General features: G+C 39.2%; 1 pseudogene; it reads left to right on the top strand.

Moving 5' to 3' along the window:
- Positions 1-458: 458 nt before the first annotated feature.
- Positions 459-525, top strand: LOC123858174 (U4 spliceosomal RNA; annotated as a pseudogene).
- The last annotated feature ends 17,960 nt before the right edge of the window (positions 526-18,485 follow it).

Here is an 18,485-nt window from a genome sequence, read left to right as displayed (position 1 = left end):
TTATCCCTGTGCTGCTACTTTAGTTCGGGGCCTTGTCATTTCTCAGTAGATGTCTCAAGTAGGGCCCTGGCTGATCTTAAGTCTCCAGTCTCACCTCCCTTCAATTCATCCTCCACACTGCTGACAGAATGATCTTGCTGCTGATCTGATCACGTCACTCTGGAGTTTAAAATCCTCCGATGACTCACCATTTGTAAGGCCTTCCCTGATCTGGCCCCTGTTTTCTGCTCAAGTCTCAACTCCTATTCTTTGCTTGCACATTATATTCCAGCGATGCAGAAATCCCCGAACTTCCTCTAAAAAAAGGCTTTCTCTTTTATACCTCTCTGATCCTTCCCTGGGTGCTCCTCTATCATGCTCTGCAAACCAGAGCACCAAGCAGACTACATAATTAACAAGAAGAGCCATCCCACAATCAGAAGGACTTCTGTCCGCTGCAGGAAATAGAAGGGCCCTCTAGCTTTGCGCAGTGGCAGTATCGTAGCCAATGAGGTTTATCCGAGGCGCGATTATTGCTAATAGAAGGGCCCTCTATGCCAGTAGCTCTCTCTCCTCCACAGAATTTTCCCAGCAACATCAGTCCACCCCAATCACTATCAAGTGTAGGACTCAACTCTTCTTTGTGGATCCTTGTTCAAAAACTTTTTATCAAGTAAGAGTGGAATTGTTGGCAGGGAAACCATGGGGGTCAGTTACAGAGAAGTGAATGAAACGATGAAAAAGGAAAATAACATTCCGTAAGTACATATGATGTGTTTCATGCATCACAAATCCCATTTTCTATGTGTACCACATTTAATCTTTACAACAAATTAGCACTCTTTCTTCCATTTTAAAGATAAGGAAAAGAAGGCTTATACAAACTGAGTACTTCTCCAATGTCAGTTGGTGAGGAAGGAGTAAGGATCACTTTGTAAGGATCCTAATCCAAGTCTCTCCTCTTTCCACCCCCTTATCAGTGCCTGCATTGTAACCATGTCTCTGAATCATTCAAGATAAACATGTTGAATTTAGTTTTAATGGAATCCTATTTTTTTCCTGATTCTCTGAAAATGGATCATTTGCATACTATAGATGTACTATATTTCCTTACCCTCCCCGGATAGTCTAGATGCAAAGATAGTGAGCAGAGCACACAAGCAGTTTCTAGTTTCTCTTTTCTTGACATGAGAATTAGAATTGTGATTTTATACAACTGACAGTGACTTGAGAGGCTTTTTAATGTAATGCCATCTTTTTATGAAAAGAAAACTGGGACCAGAAAAAAACTACAGTATGACTGGCAGAGGCTAGACCAGAACCTCCCAGGCAAGAAGAGCTCATCATTTCCTGAGCCCTGAGGGCTGAGCATTCTCTCAGGATGCTTCTGTGAATCCTCACCACAAACCTGTGGAGTCGGTATTGTCTTCTCTATTTCACAGATGGAAGAAGCAAGACTCAGAGAGTTTGAGTCACTCAACCTGAGTCACACAGTTAGTTAGGGGGTAAGAGATTGGGGATTCAAATCCAGGGCTCACCCTGTGGAGCTTCTGGCTTCAAACCCCACTCCCCATGAATGTTTCATGTTCCATTTTCAAATGTCCACAGGCCAAAAGGACCAAAAGGAGGGGGTTTTACCAAAGGCTAGAGCCTTGTGACTGAAAAGTCACCAGTCAATTTAGATGGATCCTCTGGCAGCAAACTCCAAACAAGATAGAAAACACTGATCAACACCCCCACTATGTGAACAGTCATTTCTTTTAAACACTTCAACTTATTTTTTTTCTCTTTTAAGAGACTATGTATAGCATACTAAATTATGCAGAATATTGTTATCTGCTATTTTACTTACAGAATGTTATTTTCTTGTGTCATTTTGCTTAAAATACTGTGTACGGATTTCTCTGAGGTGCCTGATTGGCTCAGCCAGTTAAGTGTCCAACTCTTGATTTTGGCTCAGGTCATGATCTCAGGGTCATGAGATTGAGCCCTGCATGGGGCTCTGTGTTGGGTGTGGGGTCTGCTTAAGATGCCCTCTCTCCTCCTCCCTCTGCCCCTAACCCCTTGTCAAAAAAAAAGGGGGGGCGAGGAAGTGTACTGATTTCTAAAAATAAAATCAAATAAAAATATATACCCTTGCTCCATACATCTATGAAAAGTAGAGCTATACAGTGAAAGAGCAGGAAACACAGCTCTTTAATGATCAAGGGTAGAAGTGCACTATGTAGAAAAATAAAACATTGGTAGATCTCTGAACATGGAAAAAAGATCCTGTTAAAGACCACCAGCTTCTATTTCTATCATTTAGAAGACTCCAAGGGCAGAAACAAAAACATGAAATGCTGATTCTAAAAATCCTTGACAAAATACCAGTCTAGAAATTAATATTTATCACATTTTCAGTGTTCCTGACACAACAGCTCCTTATATGCTAATGTTTATGAATACAAATTTGCTGGCTCTGTGGACATATATTATCTTTTCAGAAAATAACAAGGTAGGCAGATGCCATCTTACTTATGATTCCTAGAGCTAGAAATCTACCAAGAATGGACAACAACCTCTATGGCAAATAAACTCGAAAATGATGGGTCACATAAATCTTACTCATACACTGATTCAATTAATTACAATGAGAAAATAGACAATGACTCTCTTACCATTTAAGACAATTTAGAAAACATCTGTAATGTGCTTTTTGTCTTATTCACTCTTAGATTAGTGTGGAAGAAATAAATAGAAGGTGGATAGATGGTGGAGCTAGGGGTCAATAGTTTATTTAACAAAACGAAGCATGTTTTCATTTGGCGAGGGGTACAGAGAGCAAAAGGTCATGGCCAATGACTCTGAACTAAGTATCCACAGTATCATATCACACATAGTACCATATTTCAAGTATCATTATTATGCCATGATTGTTTCTTAAAATTTCCCTTACTTAAGTTTAGAAATCCCAGTAAATGAAAATAAACAAATTATAGACTGGCTTTTTTTTTTTTTAAAGATTTTATTTATTTATTTGAGAGAGAGAGAGATACAGCGAGAGAGGGAACACAAGCAGGGGGAGTGGGAGAGGGAGAAGCAGGCTCCCCGCAGAGCAGGGAGCCCGATGCGGGACTCGATCCCAGGACCCCGGGATCATGACCTGATCTGAAGGCAGTCGCTTAACCAACTGAGCCACCCAGGCGCCCTAGACTGGCTTTATTTCTTAACACACAGATTTGGGGGCATTTTTGGAGTTTTTGTTCTGGTTGAATGAGTTATTCTTTTGTTCAATAGGCCCTGGTTGTGCCAGATACTATGTACTTGAATTTATAAACTAATAAGGCAAATAAGTGGAAGTTGCACAGCATTGACATCAAGTTTAAATGTAAGTGCCATAATGGAGGAAGGTATGAATTTCTGCTTCCAACTCTGCAATCTCTAGCACCCTATAGCTGGGCTCAGCTAAAATCTGTCCTATAATAGGTGGTAATAATATTGATAATAGTGATGGTGATAGTGATGATGGTGATGATGATGTCGCTATAAATTTAGACATTACTATATATAAGATACCATATGATGAATTAAATGTCCATTTAACTCTCAGAATAACCCACAGAAGTAATTATTATTAATTTTCATTTTTTTAAAGATTTTATTTATTTATTTGAGAGAAAGAGAGTGAGCAAGAGAGAGAGAGCACATGAGCAGAGGCAGAGGGAGAGGGAGAAGCAGACTCCCCTGCTGAGCAGGGAGCCAGATGGGGGGCTCAATCCCAGGACCCCGGGATCATGACCTGAACCAAAGGCAGATGTTTAACCGACTGAGCCACCCAGGCATCCTTAATTTTCATTTTAGATGAAGCAATCTAGGCTCTTAAAGTTAAGAGACTGGCCCACGGTTGCACAGCTACAAAATGACACAGTAAGAGGAACAATATAGGTCCCAGCTCAAAAGAGGCATAAAGCAAACAGTATCATATTTTTAATTATTTTTTTGAGCATAGTTGACACACAATGTTACATTCGCTGCAGGTGTACAACATAGTGATTGGACAAGTTTATACATTATGCTATGTTCAACACAATTGTAGCTACCATCTGTCATAGTACAATGTTATTATAATATCATTGACTATATTCCTTATGCTGTGCCTTTTGTTCCCATGACTTACTCATTCCATAACTGGAAGCCTCTATCTCCCACTCCCCTTCACCCAGTTTGCCCATCCCCTCAAGGTCCCCCCTCTGGCAACTATCAATCTGTTCTTTGTATTTATTTTAAACTGTCTTGGGTCCTATGTGCAGGGGCTGAGTTTCAGCTACCCTTCCAGAATGACTTATCAGTTTGCTTTGTTGCTAGCTGAAGCACTTGCCCAAAGATAAGCCCCATGGTTTTGAGCTTCAGTTTTCCCTCATTCTCCTCCACTCCAGCTCCTAGGACAGGGCTTTTATGTTGGCTTACTCTACTGGCCTCTGTTCTAAGGACTGGAGTCCTATCCGGAAGCACAGTACCACAATGGGATGGTCTATAGGAGACCACTCCCCCAAGATAACAATTTATTGGCATTCATGCTCCTCTAAAAAAACAAACAAACAAACAAACAAGACACTGTGGTAATAATCCATTCAATTCAATTATTTAAAACTGGGTCAGCATTATATGTGGGCTAAACTTCTGGCTCCTTGGATTTTATCTGAACAGTGTAGGTGAGTGGCCTCTGATCACTCTGCTTAAAGCATGCATCCAAATGCACTGTAGAGTCAAGAATGACCTATCCAATGACACTTGGAGAGAATGAACCAGGAATAAAAACAATCCTAAAATTCTAAGACTATTTATAATCTCCCCAACTGAGGATGCTGCTGCAGAGTAGCTTCTTGCTACTTCCAGGTTTTAATGCCTTGATTAATTATGAAGTGATGTTTAATTATGTATTTTATTATGCATAACAAATATAAATTGCATACCTGATTGTTCATAATTTTATTAAAAATATGTATCATTTATCCTTGAAAGTGAAAGGCCTTTTTCAGGATGGATAAAGCTGTTTGGGGGATAGAGTATGCATGGAATTAATGGTCCCCGCATTAATCATTTATTTTATGAGAATGTGAAGGTCATCCTCCACTTTAAGATGCCTCTGAATTCCTTTTGCAAAGTCTGGTAGCTGAATTTCAATATGCAAAGCAGAGGATTATACAATGTGCACTACTATCCCCCTAAAGGCATAGGGCTTTTATTTAATGAAGATGTTATTCTAAGAGGTTTTACTGTAGCATTGTCACATACTCTAAGAACTTGTCTTGGAGAGGCAGTTATTATTAGTAAGGACACAAGACTTATCTCATTGAGTAGGACTATGGATGTCATTGCATGTGCCTGTTAATTTTCTAAGTCAGAAGCTGATAAGGATCATGATGTAAAATCTATAGATACCATTTTTTGAGCTCCTCTGGGAGCCAGGCATTGTGTTAAAAACATGATATTATTACTATTATGATATTTTATGTACCGTGGTGAACACTAATCAGGTACAAGTCTCTCTGCAAAAGTTTTGCATTCATCTTATATAATCTTTATATTCAATTTCTTCATTTTATAGATGAACACAATAAGCCCTGGAGAAGTGTTGCTGAAAATCATGCAGTTGGGGGCGGGGGGGGGGGGGGGGCGGGCGGCGGTGAATACAACTGCCAAACTCCTAAGGCCAAGTTCTTTCATTGTCCATGCATGCATGCTGTCATGGTTCTAAAAATTAGAATCCGTGCTCTCAAGGTGGGGATTTGGAGCAGGTGTCCTAGGGCCATTTCTGCTTCTGGACTTCTAGGTTTGACTCCCTCTGATGGTCAAGACAGTGGTCAGTGGGCCAATCACTAAGCCCAGTTAGAAATGGGCTTCATTTGGCTTCACTACTTGTGTGACCTTTTAAAGGTTATTTCCCTGCTCCAAAACTCAGTTTCTCATCTGTAGAGCAGTGATCATAGTACCTACTTCATATATGTATTGAGAGGATCAAATGAGTTAATAACATGTTGGATGCTTTGCTCAGTGTGCAGCCCATCAAGAGTTATCAATAAATGTTAGCTGTTGAGCTGCTGTTTCCTCCTCCTTCTCTACTAAATCTAATTACTATTCTGGAGGCCTGAAAATTAATTACTGGGCCCCTTCCATTTCTGTCCCTTTTCTTTTCAAATCTCGAATTCTAAACATGTAGAAACTGAAATTTCAAAAGGTTCATACTACCCCCTTCTCCACTTTTTAATTTTTTACCCCAGCCCGTTGACACCAATCCAATATCCCTCCTTTCTTGAGCCCATTTCAGTCCTCTTTGTTCTATTTTAGTCTCTCCAGGATGCATGTCGAAAATCAACCTAACCATCATCACTCCTGGCTGGCTTAGCAAGAGAGAGAGCGAGACAGAAAGAGACTAGCATTGAATGCTGTTAAGAAAAATGTTCCCCAACCAAGAAGAAATTGAATCTCACATTCTCTATCCAACCAAATCAGCGTTTCAGTAGATGTGTGCTGTGGAATGTCTATGCGTATGCAGGAAAACCATTTTTTTTCTCCACTTACAGAAGAGAATGGAACTGTCTCCTTCAAATATAGGCATTTAGAACAGCAGTAACCCAACCTCAAAGAGCATGAATTAGAGTAAAAATTTGCTAATCCAGAGTAACTGGGAGCAAGGTGGCCTGAATTGCTGACAAGTCTGAGTCAAAAAAAAATACTCTTTTAAACAGGATGGCAGTGATGCCTCACGATTAAGAGCATGTGGTTTGGGGGTGCCTGGGTGGCTCAGTTGGTTAAGCGACTACCTTCGGCTCAGGTCATGATCCTGGAGTCCCGGGATCGAGTCCCGCATCGGGCTCCCTGCTCGGTGGGGAGTCTGCTTCTCCCTCTGACCCTCCTCCCTCTCATGCTCTCTGTCTCTCATTCTCTCTGTCTCAAATAAATAAATAAAATCTTTAAAAAAAAAAAAAAAGAGCATGTGGTTTGTGGTAAGACATCCTGTGTTTAAGATCCTGGTCTGTCATTTATCAGCTATACAATCTTGGCAAAATCACTTAACCTTCTGAAGCCTGGGTTTCCACATACATAAAATGGGTATAGGAATAGTTCTAGCTCATGCATTTTTGCTGAAAATTAAATGAAATAATATAAAACATTATCTTAACACAGGTCCTGGCACATGGTTTGTGTTCAATAAAAGGTTACTGTTACTATTACTAACACTACTTACATCATCATCAATATAATCTTCATCATGATAATATTGCACAGAAACTGAAACAACTGAGAGAAACTAATAAAATGATGTCCAATAGTGATCCTTGTGTTTCCCTGGGAAGTAGTTAAGAATATTTACCTGGAAATTATTGAAACATAAATCTAGATTCAACCAACACTGATTGAGTAGCCACTGTATGTCACAACTGGCCTCTTTGCAAATATGACAGCATTTAATCCTCATAAAGCTTATATAACAGGTTAGAAAATAGTCAAAGAAAAGTAAGTCTTCCAAGATCAGACAGCAAGTAGGAGCAGAACAAGAAGGAATTCAGTGACACTGTCCTGCCCACAGTAAGGGCTCACTGGTTAGTGCCTGAAAAAATGGATGGGTGAAGGATATGGTGTGGTTTAGTGGAAACAATGAATTTAAACTTTCTGATTTTGACTGCTTCGCTTGGATTTCTTAATTCAGACTTACTGACTGTATGGTCTTGAGAGAGTTGTTTTATTTGAAACTCAGCTTTCCTTCCTATTAAATAGGAATAATGACATCTGCCCCCACAAAATTAATGGGAGCATAGAATGAGCCAAAACACAGACAGTAGCCAGCATCATGTCTGGTACATACAAGCTAGAGTCTTGTCTTTTCTGTTGTACTAAAGTTCCTCTCTTCCCTGAACTAGCACAGCCTTCTACTCACCGAAGATAGCCCATCGTCACCCTTCTCTTCCCCCTTCCCAGGACAATCATGTATTTGCCTTCCAAGTCAGTTTGAAAATCCAGACTCTATATTACTTTTTCTGTATCTAAAGCCATTTACTAGAGTGCCACACACACACCCCAGCCCTACCCATGCCCATCTTCTCTACCTACATTGTCTTTTTTAGGACGTCTTTAGGATACAGTCTCATAGCTTCCCCTCACCACTTCATTTCTCACTCTCACTCATGGGTCCCTCTGCCTTTTTCAAAAGAGTTCCAGGGTCCATAAGGTCATGACATGCTTTTTTCTCACCTATATTATTTTCCAGGCTTTCAAAGAGCATTAGAATCCCACCTTCTTCAGGAAGGCTTCCTAGATGAAACTCATCAAGTTGAATTTCTCTTTTACCCTATATCACCTGGGAATGGACTTTCTACTTTCCTAGCCCTCACCCCCACTTACACACCTAGGGTACTACTCAACCCTGATGTATACCCATGGTTTACAATGAAATATAAATTCCATGTTGTCCATTAATGTGCTAAGTTAAGGGACAAACTCCAAGCCTAACTTTCTTGAAACTGCATCATAAGGCAAGGTAAATGACAAAAGCTCTTCGAATGTGTGGATGGGTTCATACTCCAACAGTAGTTTATAAAAGAGTTTTCATTACAGTACTACGGTGTGGTAGTGCAATCCCTTATTTACATGGTGGGCTCTTATTCATCTTTTTTAAAAGATATATTCACTTAGAGTCCATCATCTCTCAGTGTTCTAGAGGGGAGGGGGGTGGGAGGATGGGTTAGCCTGGTGGTGGGTATTGAGGAGGGCCCATTCTGCATGGAGCACTGGGTGCTATGCACAAACAATGAAGCATGGAACACTTCATCTAAAACTAATGATGTAATGTATGGGGATTAACATAAGAATAAAAATAATAATAATAAATAAATAGATAAATAAATAAATAAAATCTTAAAAAAAAAAGATATATTCACTTATTTGAGAGAGAGAGAGGGAGAGAGAAAACGAGAATTCCAAGCTCCCTGCTCAGTCTCCCCAAATGGGGCTCGAACCCAGGACCCTGAGATCATGATCTGGGCTGAAACCAAGAGTTGGACACTTAACTATGCCACCCAGGCACCCCTCTCATTCATCTTTCTGTTACCCGTGTTTTCCATAAGACCCAGCATGTAGTAAGGCTCAAAAGAACCTGAACAAAATGTGTATTATTTTCTAGTCTAATTCTATGAACACATAGGGGCTTAAAATTCTTTTGGCTTAAGAAACAGAGGAAAGGAGGAGAAAATGACAGCAGTACTGGTCCAGAACAATCACTGGGCACGATGTTAAGGGCTTTATATATACAGTTAGTTTAGTCCTTATAACAATAGCATGAAGGCGGTATCATTATTTTTAGAGATGGGGGAACTGAAGCACAGAGACATCAAATAACTGCCTCAAATTTAAACAATAAACAAAAGCCTGAGTGTGAAACCTTGATGGAGGCTGCGCTTTTAACCATTATTATACTGTATTGTCTCACCCAAGGGCTTTTTGAATTGTGTGCCACTTCATGTTCTACCTTCTATCATGGGATTAGATTACAGCTCCTTATCATAAAACACAAGCCTTTCTCCAATCTGGCCCAATCCTTCGTTTCTAGATGCAACTCTTGGCACCCCCTCCTTACACCTTACTTACCAGCCAGAATAAATACACCCAGTTCCCCCAAAGTCATCTTGTCCCTTTGCTTTCTGTTTTCTCAACTTGGAAGGCCATCCTACCCCCGTTCTGTCTATTAAAATCCTCTTGTCCTTTATGATCACTTCATTTTTAATATTCTTCATGAAGTATTCTCTATTCCCAGGCTGGAATTATTTGTTCCTCCTTTTGTGTATCCAAAACTCTTGGATTTTACTTGAAGACACAAATTACTTTGTGATTAGTGACTTGCCTGCCTCTTATATTAAAATGTAAACTCCTTGAGGACAGGAGTTGCTTCTTATTGGTCCTACTAAACAGACAGTGCCTTACACATTATTTGGTAAACATGTACTCAAAGTTCTATGAATGGATGATAAAGAAAAAGGAGACAGAGCGAAAGAAAAGAATGAGACAAGAGACAGAGGCAGAGGCAGAGAAAGAGGGGAAGGATGAGGGGAGAGGGAGAGAAGGAGAGTGAGAGATCACCTAATTTGGTGGCTCTTATAAGGTCCCTGGTGCTTAATTAACTCAAACTTGCCCTTCCTTTGAAATTAAAATGCATTCAAAATTCTATATATGCTTTCCAAACACTCATTGCATTTAATAATATCTGCTCAATATCTATCCCTATACCTGGGAGAAATTTACACTGACTAATGTAATAATATTTTATCTTAGTAAACATTTATGAGCTGCAATATTAGGCACTCACACCAAGTGCTTACAGAAGTACGATATATTTATTCCGGACATCATTTAGAGCATCCTGAACATACTGTCTCATATACGAGACAAACTCTCAAAAGCCCTTCCATTAGAAGCACAATAATGGAGAAATGCAAATATTTTTATGTTTTCTTCTCCACTGTGAACACACACATGCACACAGAAAGGAGGAAGAAAAAAAATCCTTCAAACTACACAGTTTTCTCTTCAAAACACCCTCACCTCACCCTGGCGTAGGTTTGTGAAGGGATGGCTCTGTGCCCCCCTTTAGCGAGAGCAATGTCTCAAGGGTGAGGTAATCCCATTATACTTATTGCAATTACAGGCCTGTGTCCTGAGCCTCCTGCCGACACAAGGCTACCTCATCTCATTCCTAATTAAGAGCACGAAATTCTTCCCAAACCACCTTCATTATTACACACAGTGTGCTTGGCCAGGCAATGTCCTCATAGTCTGCAAGAATCAACTGCCTCTTTTAAATCCGAGGTAACCACCCCAGAGTTAATTATGTCAATTAAAACCTTTTTCCTACACTCAGCAGATGAAGCCCATTTCACCAGAACAATGGGATTGCATGACAAAGGAATCTTGGTTATAATGAAAGGTAATTAGAGAGATCATGTTCAGCTCAAAAACAAACACAAGCACCGAATAAACAAAAACGAGAGAAAAATCTTGTCCAACCAAAAGAAAAGATCATATAAACCTTCTTAGTCAAGTATGTGCTTACTTTTAAAAAGAAGGAAACAGTGGAAGAGCTCAAGAGCAGTCAGATTTGCTCCCCTTGGACCACTGCTGAAGCCAGGGAACACTCACAGACGGGAATGCTAGGCTGTTCGGCAGCACCTTACATCAGAGACCAATCTCCCCAGAGTCAACAGCCCTGTGACTCGGGGGAAGTCTCTTTCTTCTCTGCAATCTGAATTGATTTCTTCATTTAACAACAACTAGAACAAAGGAATTTGAGTTAGGAAATTCTCAGGGTGGTTTCTGGTATTAACATTTGTTTGAGGCCACAGGTCACTTTGACCCACTCTGACCCTGGTAGGCAATAGCTGGGGCCCATTAATTCACCTCATACCCTCCAGCAATATCGAGTGCCTCAGGCATAGATGTATGATCCCAGCAAAATCTCAGCAGGGAACAATGTTATCACAAGGGTGCTGCTAATCAGTGAGGCCTTCACAATGGGATTTCATTCACCACCTCTATCTCACTGCCTCCGTCTGGCCCCCATGAGCCCCTTATCATCTTTTATGGCAGTGATTCTAGAAATAGGGTCCAGGAGCAGAAGCTCCTGGCAACTTGTTAATGCAAATTCTTGTTCCTTATTTCAGCTCTACCAAATCCAGAGCTCTGAGAGTAGAGCTCAGCAATCTGTGTTTTTATAAGCCCTCCAGGTTATCTTGATGCACACCCAGTTTGAGAGCACTATAAAGGTCTCCCAAAGTGTCTTTTCACCTCTACTCTTGCTCATCTCTTCATATATTCTCTGTACTGCCACCAGATCAGTTTTCCCAAACTCTGAATCTAATGTCAAACTTATCGCCTCTCCCTCTGTCTCTGTCTCTTCCTCCTTTTCTCCCTCCCTCCTTCAAACTTTCAGTGACACTGGTGCTTTCTCATCAAATAAAATTCAAACGTCTTAGATGGCAAACCAAGCCTTTCACCATCTGGCCCCATTCGACCTTTCCAAAGTCACTTCTTCCCACTCCCCCGTGTGCACTCTATGCTCAGGCCATGATGAACCTCCTGCTGTTACATGAAAAGGCCATGCTCTTTGAGGAATCTGTGCTTTGCTCAAGCTGTTTTCTTTGTTCAGAATGACCTCCCTCACCCTGTCTGCTTGGCAGACACCTTCTCGTCCTGTTAGACTCTTCCCAAGCACCATCGCCTGTCTGAGGCCCCCCGTGGCCCCACCTCTTCCTCTCCACTTCTCCCTTTATACCTCCAAATAGAAATGAATCTATAGTACTTCTATTATTGCACAACTTGGATGAATAAATTTGAATTGTCATGCGACATGGTACCTAACATAGCTCTCTCCCTCACTAGCCTGAATTCTTCAGAGAAGTTGGAGAGGTTACTTGGGTAGACTATGTCTATTATTATTATATCTTTAACTGAGACTATACTAGGGATTCCAATTGTTATTTCTTTGAGTGAATAAATGAATTGACTTTTGCATACCTCCTGTCTACAGCACTGTTATGCTAGCAATTCATCACTTTTATCCCTATTTCACCAATGGAAAAACTAAGCCCCCAAGAAGTTAAATAACTTTGTCAGCTAGTAAAAGGCAAAGCTGATTCAAGTGCAAACGTCTAAATCTGTGCAAAGCTGATTCAAGTGCAAGACTCTAAGTCTGATGCTTTCTCAAACAAACCACATTGTTTTTCCGAATAAACTAAAGACTGAGTGACTATACGTAGATATACCTTCCTTGACCTGCTTTTCACATTTCCCTTCTATGTAGTTTCCATTATATGAAATAAAATAAAGACCTAGGTTATGAATGGGCTAACTTTCTGAAGCTAAATATTAGATATATAAAGCCAAATATTTCTGGGCCTCAATTTCTTCATCTACAAAAGGGCTTTGTTACATATTACTCATATAATCAGCAATTATTATTATTATTATATTATATTTTAATGTAATAGCTTCCAGCAATAATAATCTATGATTGTGAACTGAATTCTTTGTATTCTATTATGCTGTTTCTACAGATCTAGCTCAGTTCCAGGCACTTGTGATGAGGGTTTGCTATTGCCATTGTGTCAATTCTCATTAAAAATGTTTTGACTGAATAGGGGTATGAAGTTGATGACAAGGTCTCTCTCTTCAGTGAATCTTGAATCTTTGTTTAGATTTGCCAATAACATTTCATAAGGGAGACGGTTGGAAACTGACTTTTTATCTTTATAACTAGTTACATACATTCTATTTTCCCAATATTTCCTTGGTCAGTGCAGCTAAACCATTGCAACAGCTATTATCACTGTCAAAGTTGTTTTCCTTTAGACCCTAAAATTAATAAATGCTAAGGAAGATTTTCATTAGCTGAAACCCAAATTGTCATTATTAATTTACTAGTTACATTACAATACCTTGTAAAACATTTATGCTGCAGTAAATGGAGTACCTACTTTCCAATGATCACATGCCATTGCTAATTTACTACATAACTAAATATTTAATTACTAATCTTAGTAAAGCTAAAGGTATGTAGCCAAAATTAAATTGCATTACTCGAGCAAAATGCTTAACATCGTTAGGAACATTATAAAATCTTCTCAAAGAAATAATGGAAGTTCAGGCATTTGTAACTATTTCTGAAACATTCTTAGAATAGTTTTAACAGGTAGATGGAACTATCGTAATTTAATCAGCAGATTTTTTTAGGAAGGTCAGATAGATGGTCTGAACGTTTTCATACTAAGACCATATTCAGATAGGTATAGGGTTTCTGTTTGGGATAATAAAAAATTCTGGAAATGGATAGTAGTGGTAATAGTTGTGTTAACACTGTAAATGTACTTAATGCCACTCTTTGTAAACAAAAGTGATTAAAATGGCAGATTTTACATTATTTTTATTTTATCACAATTAGACTATATTCAGGTTTTATTAATGTCTCCCTCATCCACTACACAATATATCCTTGAGTACTGAATAGGCTGCGTTCACCATCACACCCCAACTCCCTAGCATATTATAAAGTACCTGCCAAATGGATACATGTATGGATTATTGAGATTTTTTTCTGACAATTACTCAAAGTTAATGGCTATTTTCCTTAAAGGAAAGGAAATAGTTCTATTTAAGAAAGACAAGCTATTTGCTCAAGTAGTGATTAAACTGTATAAATTATAAATAGATATGATATGGAAAATGTTCTCACATCCATTGAACAGTCCCTAAGAGCACAGAACACATGGAAGTATCTGTATCACTGAGCAACAAATAGTGATGATGAATATTGATTCCTTTCCAAAGGCAGAGCTGGTACTTTGGGAAGACAGAAGTTCATTATACTAATTAGAGGCCTTGCCCTACCTCCTCAAAGGATGTTCTCTTGGGTAGATACCAAGGCAGACACTCTTGGGTAGATGCTTTTCAAATTAATGACTCAACAACCACATGGCAGTAATCCCAGCATCTTTGGTGAGAGCAGTGGCTTAAGTCAGGGTGGTAGCTCACAGACACCTTCTCAAAGCACCTTCAATAAAGCTCAGGGATGTTGTATGGAGGCAGAGATTTGCATGCCCATTCATGCCAACACTGTAGAGCACATGATTAAGAAGCAGTTCAAAGCAGTTCTATTATAAGTCAAAATCATCATCAGAGTATGAGATGGAAGAACTGGCCGCTCACTTGAGAGGTTCCATACAACCAGACTCACCCCCAAATCTCTTTCCTTTAAATGACATGTTTAGAATCTTTGACATTCATTAAAAGTGCTTAGATAATACCTGTTATATCACAAATATCTCCTCATTCAGTCCTCATAACAACTCTACAAGAGATGTACTGTTATTGTCATTTTCTAAATGAGGAAACTGAAGCACCCAGAAAGTTTCAGTAATTTGTTCCAAGTCCCACAGTTAGTTAGTAGCGGTGCTGGGATCTGAACCCAGAAACATCAGATTCAGAAATAGCATTCTGAAATACTCCACTCTTTTGTCTTGATATATCTTAATAGAAGTATTAAAAATAAGAAAGTTTACTTTAATTTAAGGCATTTTTTTTTCTTACAAGAACACTATGCATATCCACGTGTGCAACCTAAGAGCATAGTTGGACCAGATATGTTTTATTCTAAACTTAGAGATGGGGGTTCTGGGTATGAGAGATTTGCCAGGTGGTTTGCAATCAGGCATGATCCCATAGCTCTAGAATGATAAGATTCAACAAAAAAGCAGAGGGTCTGGCAAGGCAAAAGAAACAAAAGTGTTATTTATACTGCTAAAGCACATTTAAGAGTTTATATTCTTTTCTTCCTAATCTATTCCTGAACTTCCTCAGCATAGAGACTGTGGCTTGATCATTCTGCACCCTAAATCCCAGCACAGTAGTAGTAGTAGCAATAGTGTGCAAATAAGTCCTTGTTCCATAGCAAGGGGCAAATAAGTATTTGTTCAATTCCTAATTGACTTAAGAGGCCACAGCTAACTCATTTATCTTCTTGAATTTTATCTTCCTATGGCCAGCTGGGGGTCAACCTGGAAACGTGGAAAAATATGATTTTTGAAACTGTTCAAGACAACCAGACAGGCGAATTATAAGAAACGAGGAGATGAAAGCATAAATTAATTGGAAATGTATTTAAATTTGTTTTTAAAAAGGCATAGTGGAATTTGTAACTGCAAACAAGCACCATTTCATGATGTTACATTTCATCCTGTTCTTCTTAAAATACTGGAGAAACAACTGATACTAAAAGAAATTCTTATTTGTGTATCACATAAGACATTTCCATAAAGTTCTTGTAAATTCTGGAGATACGCAAGGGGAGAAAAACTTTAATAAAATAATGGATCATATTTGAATTAAACATGATATTCAAAATGTTACACTTGAGGAGTTAACCAAATGTTATATGCTGAGAGAGCAAGTGGCAAAACGTCCTATAACATCCCATGCCCTCCATAAATAAGATCTGAGAACATTAAAAATCATGGTAACAAAGACACAGATGTAGTGAAAAGAAGGGCCATATGCACCCCAATGTTCATAGCAGCAATGTCCACAATAGCCAAACTGTGGAAAGCTCCGAGATGCCCTTCAACAGATGAATGGATAAAGAAGATGTGGTCCATATATACAATGGAATATTACTCAGCCATCAGAAAGGATGAATACCCAACTTTTACATCAACATGGATGGGACTGGAGGAGATTATGCTAAGTGAAATAAGTCAAGCAGAGAAAGTCAATTATCATATGGTTTCACTTATTTGTGGAACATAAGGAATAACATGGAGGACATTAAGAGAAGGAAGGGAAAAATGGGTGGGGGGAATTGGAGGGAGAGATGAACCATGAGAGACTATGGACCTGAGAAACAAACAGGGTTTTAGAGGGGAGGGGGGAGGAGGATTGGTTAGCCCGGTGATGGGTATTAAGGAGGGCACGTACTGCTTGGAGCACTGGGTGTTATACGAAAACAATGGATCGTGGACCACTACATCAAAAACTAATTATTGTATGGTGACTAACATAACATAATAAAATTAAAAAAAAAAACATAAAAAAATGGTGGTAACAATGAAAAGGATTAGTTACAGAATGAAAATGGAAAATAGAAACAGATTAGTGAAGATATTTGCCTCTAAAAATCTCAAAACTGTGCATCCTAGAGCAGAGGTAATAAAGATGGTTATTTCTAAGAAATAGATCCAAAGTGGCTCCATTCATTTCACAGCAGGAACATTCAAAGTAGCAATTAATGCAACCACTGGGATGGAATTGTTTTCCAAATGCCATCCTGTTGGATAACTTTTTTTTTAATGGAAGCAGGGCTCAGAAATCACAGTGAATTTGGATCAATTATTTACTGAAAATATCATCATAGGTTATTAATACCACCATCAAATAATATGAATACAAACCGATAATACTTTTGGTGAAATGGAAGGAAGCTATCAGCTGCTGTTGATTTCAGACTTATAAAGGTAGTGCTTCAAGTTCCTTGAGATCTGATCACAGGAAATAAATGTAGGGACATCCATCTCAATGGTGTGTGGAGCCACTAAGGCTCTGGCCAGAGGAAGGGATGGCCTGGTATTTGGAAGATCTGAGTTCAAATCCCAAAAGCCTGCCTGCCAACCACACTGGGCAAGAAACTTCCCCATCCTCACATTTTCTGGGGGCTCAGTTTGCTCACTTGAAAGACATGGGCAATAATGCAGTACTGTAGTTAAGAATGTGGGTTCAGATCTAGGTGGCATGGGTTTCAATCTTGCCTCTAATACTAATGCTAATTGTGCATCTCTGGGCACATGAATTGACTTTTCTGTGCCTCCTTTATAAAAATGAGGATATAATAGTACTTAGCACATAGGATTATTGTGAGGATTAGCTGAGGTAGAACACGTTATATCTTAGACTAGTGACTGGCCATAGCAATGACTCACAATAAGTGTTCATTAATGTTTCTATTAACATTTATAAAAGGAATGTTCCTTCTGATTCTGAAATTCAATATATGGAGCTTGCCCTCTCCCTTTTTTCCCAAGACCTGAAATAAAGCTACAAAGGTGATGTGATGCATTCGCCAGCTGGGAGATGAGCATCTTGAGTCATTCAGCACATACCACTTCACTTCAAATAAGAAGTAATATGCCTTGACTGACATTCACCTAACACAGAGAATCACTCTCTGGAAAACTGCATGGTGTGTTTTGAGACAGGGGAGGTGTGGAAAAGGTGGGAGACAGGGTGGGGTAGGGGGGAGACACTTTGTAAGAATGGTCTAGGATTTATTTATTAAAAAGGAAATAAAAATGGAGAATTCTCCCAGTCAGTGTACTGACAATTTTCCCTTGTTAAGATGTTCTCCTCAGTAATTTTTTTCCTCTAACCAGCAGCAGGGGTATAAATACACATCTCCTCACTGTATAAAACTAGGATGGGAGGGCAAGTCCATTCTGAAGCCCAAGGGAGTAGTAGAGTAAGAGGTATCACTAATGAAGGAGTTACCAAAAGCTGCTTTGCATCCCTTCTGGAACTATGCAGAGGATGAAAATGAAGGGACTGAAGAAAGGAGACAGGGAAGGAGAGAGGGAGGAAGGAAATATTAAGTGTTTTACAATGGACCAGATGCTTTACATGCAGTTTTTAATTGAATCAGAAAACATGCAAGGATGGTTACCGCTATTTTAAATATATGAGAACATAAATAATTAAGGAGATGCAGGTATTTACTCAAGGTCACCCAACTCACAAGATGTTGAGTCACATTTGAACTCAAGGCTGCAGGCTTCCACTGACACACTGTTGTTCTTGGGTGTGTCAACAAGAGCACTCACAAAATGTATAAAGGAAAGAGGTCAATAAAGGTGACAAAGGATTTATCCAAGGAGCTTAAGAAACAATGGCATGAATATAAGTCCTAGGCCAGAATGACGTTCAGAGAAGAAGAAAGA

The sequence above is a fragment of the Mirounga angustirostris genome, unplaced genomic scaffold (assembly GCF_029215605.1).
Source record: "Mirounga angustirostris isolate CCGP_5_RB_7025 unplaced genomic scaffold, mMirAng1.0.hap1 SCAF_13, whole genome shotgun sequence".
NCBI classification, from domain to species: Eukaryota; Metazoa; Chordata; class Mammalia; order Carnivora; family Phocidae; genus Mirounga; species Mirounga angustirostris.
This window is presented reverse-complemented; position numbering and strand designations above follow the sequence as displayed.